This window comes from Neovison vison, chromosome 13, assembly GCF_020171115.1.
Source record: "Neovison vison isolate M4711 chromosome 13, ASM_NN_V1, whole genome shotgun sequence".
Taxonomy (NCBI): Eukaryota; Metazoa; Chordata; class Mammalia; order Carnivora; family Mustelidae; genus Neogale; species Neogale vison.
The window spans coordinates 67,508,886-67,517,889 of NC_058103.1; the positions used below are offsets into that span (position 1 = coordinate 67,508,886).

Sequence of the window (9,004 nt, forward strand, 5' to 3'; positions counted from 1 at the left end):
GAGATGCATGGACAAACAAGACAAGACCATATATTCCTGCAACCAGGGTGGTAAAGACAATTGTTAAATGGTCGTTGGTAGTTTATCTTTTATGAAAAGTAATTAAGTCCTGAGTGCCTTTCTTAGAGCTTATGAAATACGCTGTTGGTAGTCTTATGATATACTCATTAGAATTTACTTAAATATTCTTTACTGAATTTACCTTAGAATAGTAATAGCAGTAGATGCTATTGGTTATCTGTCTATTACATGCTACGTGCTACATACTCTGCTGGAGACAGTCTGTGCTCTATCTCACGTATTCACAAAGAAACTGCAATATAGTTTTTGCTTCATTTTATAAAGGAGGAGTTGAAGATCAAAGAAGTCATGTACAGATAGCAAGCTGCATAATCAGGCTTGGAATTCAGTTCTTTTCCTTCCAGAATTCCTCTTCACCCAAGTTTCTTTCTTTCTGTTTTCTTTTTTCCTTATTTATTTATTTATTTATTTATTTAAATCATCTCATAGTTATTCCAAACTGTAGGCATCAAGCAACTGAAGACCAGAAAATTGTGGAGCTAGAGTTCAGGACCAATCCTTTCATGGCATGGCCAAAGAGAAAGAGAGATGGGAGATGTAACATTTTCAGAAAAAAGCAGGAAAAGATAGATTGAGAATGAAGTAATGGGCACACCACAGTCCCTTGGTGGTAGTTAACCTCTTGATAGGACCTGGAAGAACAGTGCCTACTTGACCTGGTGTGGTTTCGATTTTTTTTTTTTTTTTTTTCACAGACAGAGATCACAACTAGACAGAGAGGCAGGCAGAGAGAGAGGGAGAAGCAGGCTCCCTGCGGAGCAGAGAGCCCGATGCGGGGCTCGATCCCAGGACGCTGGGATCATGACCTGAGCTGAAGGCAGAGGCTTTAATCCACTGAGCCACCCAGGCGCCCCCTCGATTTTTTTGTTAATGAAAATATTTCAGTGTTTAGGGTCTATGAGAGCAGGGAAAGAGCGTGCCCTTAAAAGTCATGAATTTCTAGTTCCATATACTAAGTTCTTGCCTCACTAGAATGAAACACTCACTTAGGAATGTAGAAGTTCTGCTTGTGTAGACAGGATAATCCCAAAGTCTGGTCTGGAGACATGACCTTTCACCACAGAGGTTTGATGTCAACTGGGGTCTGAAATCAGGCTAAAATGTTTTTAGTCAAAGGTGAAGTTTTCTGGGACCTCACAGAAATTGTGTCCTGCTATTATAGCAGTATAACTGGGGATATGTTTTAGGAGGTTTGGAATACCAGTCATAAGACACTTGTAAAGTCCAGGAAACAATAAACTCACAGTATGTATTAAAAGGAAACCTACCGTATAAATTAAGCAGCTAGAAATAACATGGAAAGACGGGGAAGAAATGGAGAAAGAAGATAAAAAGAGAGAAAAGAAGAGTAGGAGAGAGACAACAGATAAGAAAAGCCAAGAGAAATGGGCAAGTAGCTATTGTAATTCATGAAGGGGTTCCTGTCCCAATACCAAGTCACCGATAGTTTGGTTGTACTTGATATAACTTAGTTGTATATCATTTTGATGAGCACATTCTATTACAAAAAAGAAGAATATTTTTGTTGAACTGGTTTAACTGGATTTCTCAAACACATATGCCTTGATAGACACATTCACTTCATCAGTGTTTGAAGAAAACCTACCATTTATAACAAAAGTAGTATATTCTTTGTAGACAGTATAAAGATAAAATAGGAATTGAATTCCACCTGGTGTGACCTGATACAACCAAGATAATACTAAAGAGTGTATTTTTACTTTTATGTATTTTTTTAAAGCAGCATTTATAGAGAACCCATGTTCTCTGAGAAGATCCATAAGAAGATATTTCAGTGGAAAATATCTTCAGTGAAAATATCTTCACTGAAAATATTTTCAGTGGAAAATAAATGGAAAAGTTCAAGTCCAGCAATGGAGTCACAGCCTGGCAAACTCTGGAAGTTCTTCTTTGGGCTAGAAATATCTCTGCCATTGAATACATCCATCTAGGCTGTGGATTGGCTGGAGTTGGTCGTTTCTGCTGTTGGTGTCAGTGCTCCATGTGGTCTTTCCTTATGATTATACTGTTGATTTCTTCTTCTTCTTCTTCTTTTTTTTTTTCTTAGAAAATATTTTATTTATTTATCTGACAAAGAGAGATCACAGGTAGGCAGAGAGGCAGGCAGAGAGAGAGAGAGAGAAAGAGAGAGAGAGAGAGGAGGAGGAAGCAGGCTCCCTGCTGAGCAGAGAGCTGGATGTGGTACTCCATCTCAGGATCCTGAGAACATGAACTGAGCCAAAGGCAAAGGCGTAACCCACTGAGCCACCCAGGTGCCCATATATTGTTAGATTTCTTACTCCTTCATTATACATATAAAAGAATCCATTACCAACCGAATTCTCAACCACGAGATTCCATTTTTTATGTGTGTGTACAAACCAGATTCACTTGCTGTCTTCATTAGCTTGGGCTGCTGTAACAAAAATACCACAGACAAAGTGGCTTCAACAATGCAAATTTATTTCTACTTGTCTCAGAGGCTGGGAATCTCAAGATCAAGATGCCAGTAAGTTTGGTTTCTGCTGAGAGTCCACTTCCTTGTTTGTAGACAATCGTCTTCTTGCTGTTCCTCACACTGTGAAGAGAGACCTCTGTCCCTTCATGCCCTTATAAAAGCACCAGTCTCCCCATGGGAGCTCCGGTGCCATGACCTCATCCAAACTAATTCCTTCCCAAAGGCCCCACCTCCAAGTACCATCCCATGGGGTGTTAGGGCTTCAACCGATGAAGTTGGGGGACACAAGCATTCAGTCCATAGCACTTGCACAGGGTTACCTTTTTTTTTTAAGGGTGTTAGTTAAAGATGAACCAAATGTCTGATTCTAGCTAAAATATGAGATGCAAACATGGTCTTTTGCGCAATTGAGATAAATATACTTGAATCCTCTTTCCAGAAATCTAATCGAGTGGAGAGTTCTAACCCTGGATGTTTTCTAAAACATCCAAAACACTAACTACATTGACCTACATCTTTGTACATCGCTAGCAGCTGAAAGGTAACATTGTAGAAGTTACAAAATGTTTTGAAATAGTTCTAGAGACCTGGTGATGCTTGAACAGCTCAGCAAAATACTCAGATCTGCACATGATTATTGACTTCCTATACTCATTTTGCAGGCACTGTGCTGTGTAGTGAGGATTCAACCCTCAAGTAGATTTTAATCCAGAAGATTAAAAAATCAAAAGAACAATATGTCAAAACGCGCAGAGATAATTCCATAGAAGCTAGCTTCTGGAAGGGAGCCAAAGCATCTGGCCCAGCCCTTCACGATGCAGAAGATGAAGCTGAGGTTCGGAGAGACTCACTTATTATGGACTCCCTAGGAATAGAAGGCAGGGCTTCTGAGGCTCATAGGAGCACTGTTTATTTGTCAGAGAGTGCACCACAGAACCCAAATTCATATATTGATTTGTTTTAGGGACTCATTTACGTTCTTGGCTGGCCGGCTTGCTTGCTTGCTTTTTTTTCTTTCTTTCTTTCTTTCTTTCTTTCTGATTTATTTATCCATTTGAGAGAAAGAAAGCGTACAAACTGGGGAGAGGCAGAGGCAGAGGAAGAAGGAGAAGCAGACTCCCCACCAAGCTGGGAGCCTGACGTGGGACCTGGAGATCATGACCTGAGCTGAAGACAGACGCTCAACCATCTGAGCCACCCAGGTGCCCCTGCTTTCTTATTTTTTTATAGGAGTCAAAGTCTTGCTGCACAGAATATCACGAGCATCCAATTTCAAAAAGGCACATGACAATGTTGTGAAAATTTTCCAGTACCCATTTGTAAGGCATTCTTAGTGTTCCCAAGTATTCCTTCGTTTATAACTCCTAGAAGGAAATCAAACAAGCTGGTAACCTCACAACATGGAAAACATTGTTGGTGTTAAGTTCTAAGCTGTTAGATTAATGAATTAATATTTACGGGGGACAAGGAGTGCAAGTGTGGTTTCAGAAAGAAGTAATTGAGTCAGGTGTTCTGAAAAAAAGTTGAGCATATAACAAATATACGCACCTGACTTATAAATGATTGAGAACAGTACTTCTTCTGAGAGCATAAATCCTATGTGTAGTACCAAGCGAAATTCTAGTAAGGTTTTCAAGATAGAGGATAAAGCAAATGACAGATAATTGGATGGTAGGATGCAAAGGTTAATATAGCGGTCTTGCATTTTGTGCCTTTGGATTTTAGGTATATTCAGATTAAACTTGAACTGTTAAAAGAAATCATGCTCTCCTTAAAGATGCCATGGGACCTCAGTGTAACTTTCCCAGGGCCTGCTTTTCAGGTCATGAGCTACAGCACAAGGCCATGTGCAACAGCTCCAGGAGAAGCCCAGAACGGCTGCACAAAACTGATGTCACCCCTAGTTCTTCCATAGTCAGAGAGTTTCAAACCCTGCTGGTGTTCTTTCCTTTTAAAAAATTCTGACGTGAGCCTCAGAATCACAACCTAGAACATGTTTATTTGCTCACGTTAAATCACTTAACTCTCTCCTTTTGATGCCAGAAAAGAGCTTCCAAATATACAGAATGTTATTATTTGTTTAAATGGCAGGGGTTTAAAAAAATAAAAAATAAATTAAAAATCAGCCCTAATATCCAACAGGTGGCACCCACCATGCTACACAAAATCTGCCAATTATTTGAAAGAATCCTCTGCATTTCAAAAAGATTGAGAGACTGAAAATAGTAATTAAATGTTCTTGATCAGGGTTAGTGCTGCCTATTTTCCATTTGTCCTTCCAAGTCACTCCGCTGTTCCTGGCACTTGTTCCGTGCTTGGGAGGGTGAGCTCTGTGCACAGAGGGAAGCCCTGTGGCTTCCCTGGACTTCAGCTAATGGAGGACACAAAAGAAGGAAGAAGGAAGGAGGAAGAAGTGAAGTCTTAGAATTGACTTCCCAGGTCCCCTCGCTAGCGATACACTGCATGCTGGCTACATCCTCTACTGAAGGCTGCTGCTTCCATCATCCAGCCTTCCCCATGCAATCACCTAACTAGAATTTAGGGAACTACTCCTTCCCTTTCCCTCTGGAGGCAGGGAGAGGAATAGCTCCTCTCACTGTGAGCCCCAGGGTGCTGGACTAGCTTTTCCTTTTCTGTTTTTCTCATGATAGATACAGAAAAACTTAAGCAAAAACATAGAGCTCAGTTGTGAGGTTAGGAATTTCTGTCTGCTTTGCTTGGTGCCAGGAAGAGTATCTGGCATACAGTAGGCACTCGATACATATTTTTTTTTAACATTTATTTATTTGACAGAGAGAAATCACAAGTAGATGGAGAGGCAGGCAGAGAGAGAGAGAGAGAGAAGCAGGCTCCCCGCTGAGCAGAGAGCCCGATGCGGGACTCGATCCCAGGACCCTGAGATCATGACCTGAGCCGAAGGCAGCGGCTTAACCCACTGAGCCACCCAGGCGCCCCTCGATACATATTTATTGCATATATTGTTATACATATAATTTTTAATGAGAACTTTAATTGTTCAGCAGATAATGTTTATGATTTGCCAATGTAGAAATTAAAAATAAATTCCTACATGCACACAAAAAACCTTCAGTCACATCCATTTTTATTACATATATTTAATTGTACATATATTCAAATATTTGAATAAAAAAGATATTTAAGAATGAGAGTGACACTGGTGGTGTCCGAATGGAAATAACTGGAGAAAGATGTTCACTACTTCAGATACAATTCAACCTTGTAAGCAGGAGATAACTCATGCCTTCTCTCTCAATTCCCCCAAAATAAACATGCTCCCCTGGGTGGGGGGTGGGGGGCGAGGAAATATTTAGTCCCAAATGAGCGTCCGCACCTCTCTAGACGCTGGGAGTAGAATGGCAAACATGCCAGATCCCACCTCCCCCCCCCCCCCCGACCCTGAGGAAATGTGCTGGCCTAAGGGTGGGGTAGAAGAGTACTGAGTGTTCCAGGAGCCCATGAAAGAATGATCTTTGATTTAAAACTTCCTAACTGCAGAGCTGAGGGATAAGAAGGTGTTAGTCAGCTACTGGAAGCAGGTTGGGAAGAGAAGGGCATTCCAGGAACATGGGACAAGAGCTTGCACAAAGATGTGGAGAGTGAATTCCTGACTCATTCAGGCAACTGAAAGAAGTTCTTTATGGCTGGAATACAGAATCTGAAAATGAGAATATTGAGAAATGAGGATGGAAAAGTAAATAGAAGATTTTACATAGGATTTAAGGGAGTTAAGTGCTCATAGAGTGAGAATAAAAGGTAACAAAGTGATTATTCTTCCCCTAGTCTCCAAAATATAAACACACATACTTTGTATCTCTCAGTTGGGAGGAAGTTAAAGATCCCAGAGATTACTGTAAAGCAATGACTATTGGATATTAACCCATATTTGACATGCTTAATTAACTATGGTTAAGTGTAGTTAAGCAGCTAATAGTTATTGTGTGTTTACTATGTTACAGGCACTGTAAAGTAAGAACTTTATAAGCATGACTTTTTTTTTTTTAAAAGATTTATTTATTTGTTTAAGAGAGAGAGAGAGAGAGTGAGCCAGTACATGCACATGAGCCCAGAGAACAGGGGCAGAGTGAGAGGGACAGAGAGTCCTAAGCAGACTCTGTACTAGGAGAGTCGACAGGGGGGCTCACTCCCACAACCTGGAGATCATGAGATCATGACCTAAGCTGAATCCAAGAGTCAGGAGCCCAATAGGCTGTGCCACCCACCTGCCCCTGGGTATTATGACTTTTTTCTTTTAAATTAAAGGTTTTATTTTTTATTTCAGAGAGAGAGCGAGCACACAGAGGAGAGGGAGAGGGAGAATCAGACTCCCCGCTGTGTGGGAATCAATCCCAGGACCCTGAGATCGTGACTTGAGCTGAAGGCAGATGCTTAACCACCTGAACCACCCAGGGGCCCCTGACTTTCTTTAACACACTCACAGTAACCTGATAGATAACCCTATCAAGTAGTTACTATTTTTATCTGAAAATTACAGATAATGAAGAAGAGTCACAGGAAAGTGAAAAGACTTACTCAAGGTTTACACAGAGAGTAAGAGATAGAGATTTTAAAAGAAGATGGGCGGGGTATAGTTCCTTTTCCTCACCTCCTATAGAAGGCAGATCGGGAAAAATACTTGAGAACTGCATTGATATTGATCATAAATAATTAGGACTATGGTGATAAGCTTGCTTTATGCAGAGGCAACAAATTGTGCACACACCTTATATCGTGGCATAGAGAACAAATTCAGTGAATAGATACATTAAGTGTTGAAATCGATGTAATACAAACACGGCAATTAAATTGCTTTCCTTTTTTTAAAATATGGAACGCGTCACGAATTTGCGTGTCATCCTTGAGCAGGGGCCATGCTAATCTTCTCTGTATCGTTCCAATTTTAGTATATGTGCTGCCGAAGCGAGCACTTAAATTGCTTTTCTAAGGGGGAAAATTGAACGGAACTTTTTTAAAAGTCAGGGAGCCATGGAAACTGAAAAATGAAATTTGAATCCAAACAGGTCATGAACCAATAAGTCAAGGCTAGGTCTGGTGCCTCATTTTCCTAACTTTAAAATAAAAAAGTGACATTTTATATTACTATATTGGGGTGTTAAAGAATTATGCATCAGACAGCCATTTGAAAATAGTCTATGCTGTTATTATAAATGAGAAAAGACAAAGAGTTATTTGAATCAGATAATTCCAAAGTCTTTAGTGTTATTAGAAGCTTTCCATTAATCTTTAAGAAAAATAAGTCTTTGGTAGTTTGACACCAGCAGATGGCACCCTAACAAAATAATTTGTGTGCCATAGGTGAACTTTCAGAGCCCTCTGTACATTCAAATGCAAGGCAAGTTCACTGTATTTGGATATGCAGGATAGAAAGAGAAAAACCAAAGATAACACTTGCTCTTCTTGAGTCAGACAATTTTTATTTGAGGAGGAAAGGAGAAAGAACATTTTCCTTATTACTCTTTATTTTGTGAATACCTAGCTAGATGAATCACTATTATAAGAAAATCCTCTATAAATCTGCAGAAAACTCCAACTAGAAAAGGTAGCATGATTACACAGAAAGGAATAAAATGGACTGATCCATATGGTTTCCAGCCAAAAAAAAAAAAAAAAAGGGAATTTGGTGAAATAAATATTCTTTTTGATTGCTTCCACTGTCAGACATGTCACTAGGGATTTGTTTTGTTTTGTTTTGTCTTATACATTTTAATTAAGAAGAACTTAAACATGAAATCTGTACCCAAGATACCTGCCACAATGCCCATTTCAATTTCAGACCTACTCAGCTTGAATTATTCCAATTAGGTAATTAGTGTTTGAATGCCCCCCCCCTTGCTATTTATGTGCTGTTTTTTTTAAAGCAAATACAGAATATTTTGTCAAGGTCATGATAAATGCATCCATAAGGGATTAGTATATTCCTGTTTTGGAAGATGTTAGGGTTATCACTTTTTTTTTCCTTCATCTTTTGCATAATTCCAGGTATTTGATTTAAGGAATCAACCAGATCTACAGTTTACCCATCACTTTCTGGTCTCTGAAAAGTGTAACCAAGTTATTGGCCTTTGGCTAAACCCCCTCACCTGCCTCAGTCCCTAACAATTCTTCTACAAATATATCGGTTTATAATTAACTCTGCAAGGAACTGTAATGAAAGAGTCAAACTTGGGTATAAAAACTCCCCAGGATCCAAGACCAACCCTCTGTCTGAGATGGAAACTTTAGGTACATGGCAGCAGTAACAGGAGGTAGCAGTAACTACATTCAGCCCCGATCTGCTTTCTCTGTACACTAACTGCTACGTCTTGCTCAAGAAAGGACTGAAATTAAGTATATAATTCCATCCTCTTGAAGGCCTTGAATGAAAAGAAGGAAAGGCTAAACAACCTGACTAGGTATTTTAGGGCTAGGGTATTTGGGAAGAAATTA

The 9,004-nt window shown here is 39.7% G+C and overlaps 1 non-coding gene across 1 annotated transcript; it reads right to left on the reverse strand.

Moving 5' to 3' along the window:
• Positions 1–7,378: 7,378 nt before the first annotated feature.
• LOC122894865 lies at positions 7,379–7,485 on the reverse strand. The gene has a single exon (XR_006381872.1). It is a non-coding gene; the product is annotated as a U6 spliceosomal RNA (small nuclear RNA).
• Positions 7,486–9,004: the final 1,519 nt, after the last annotated feature.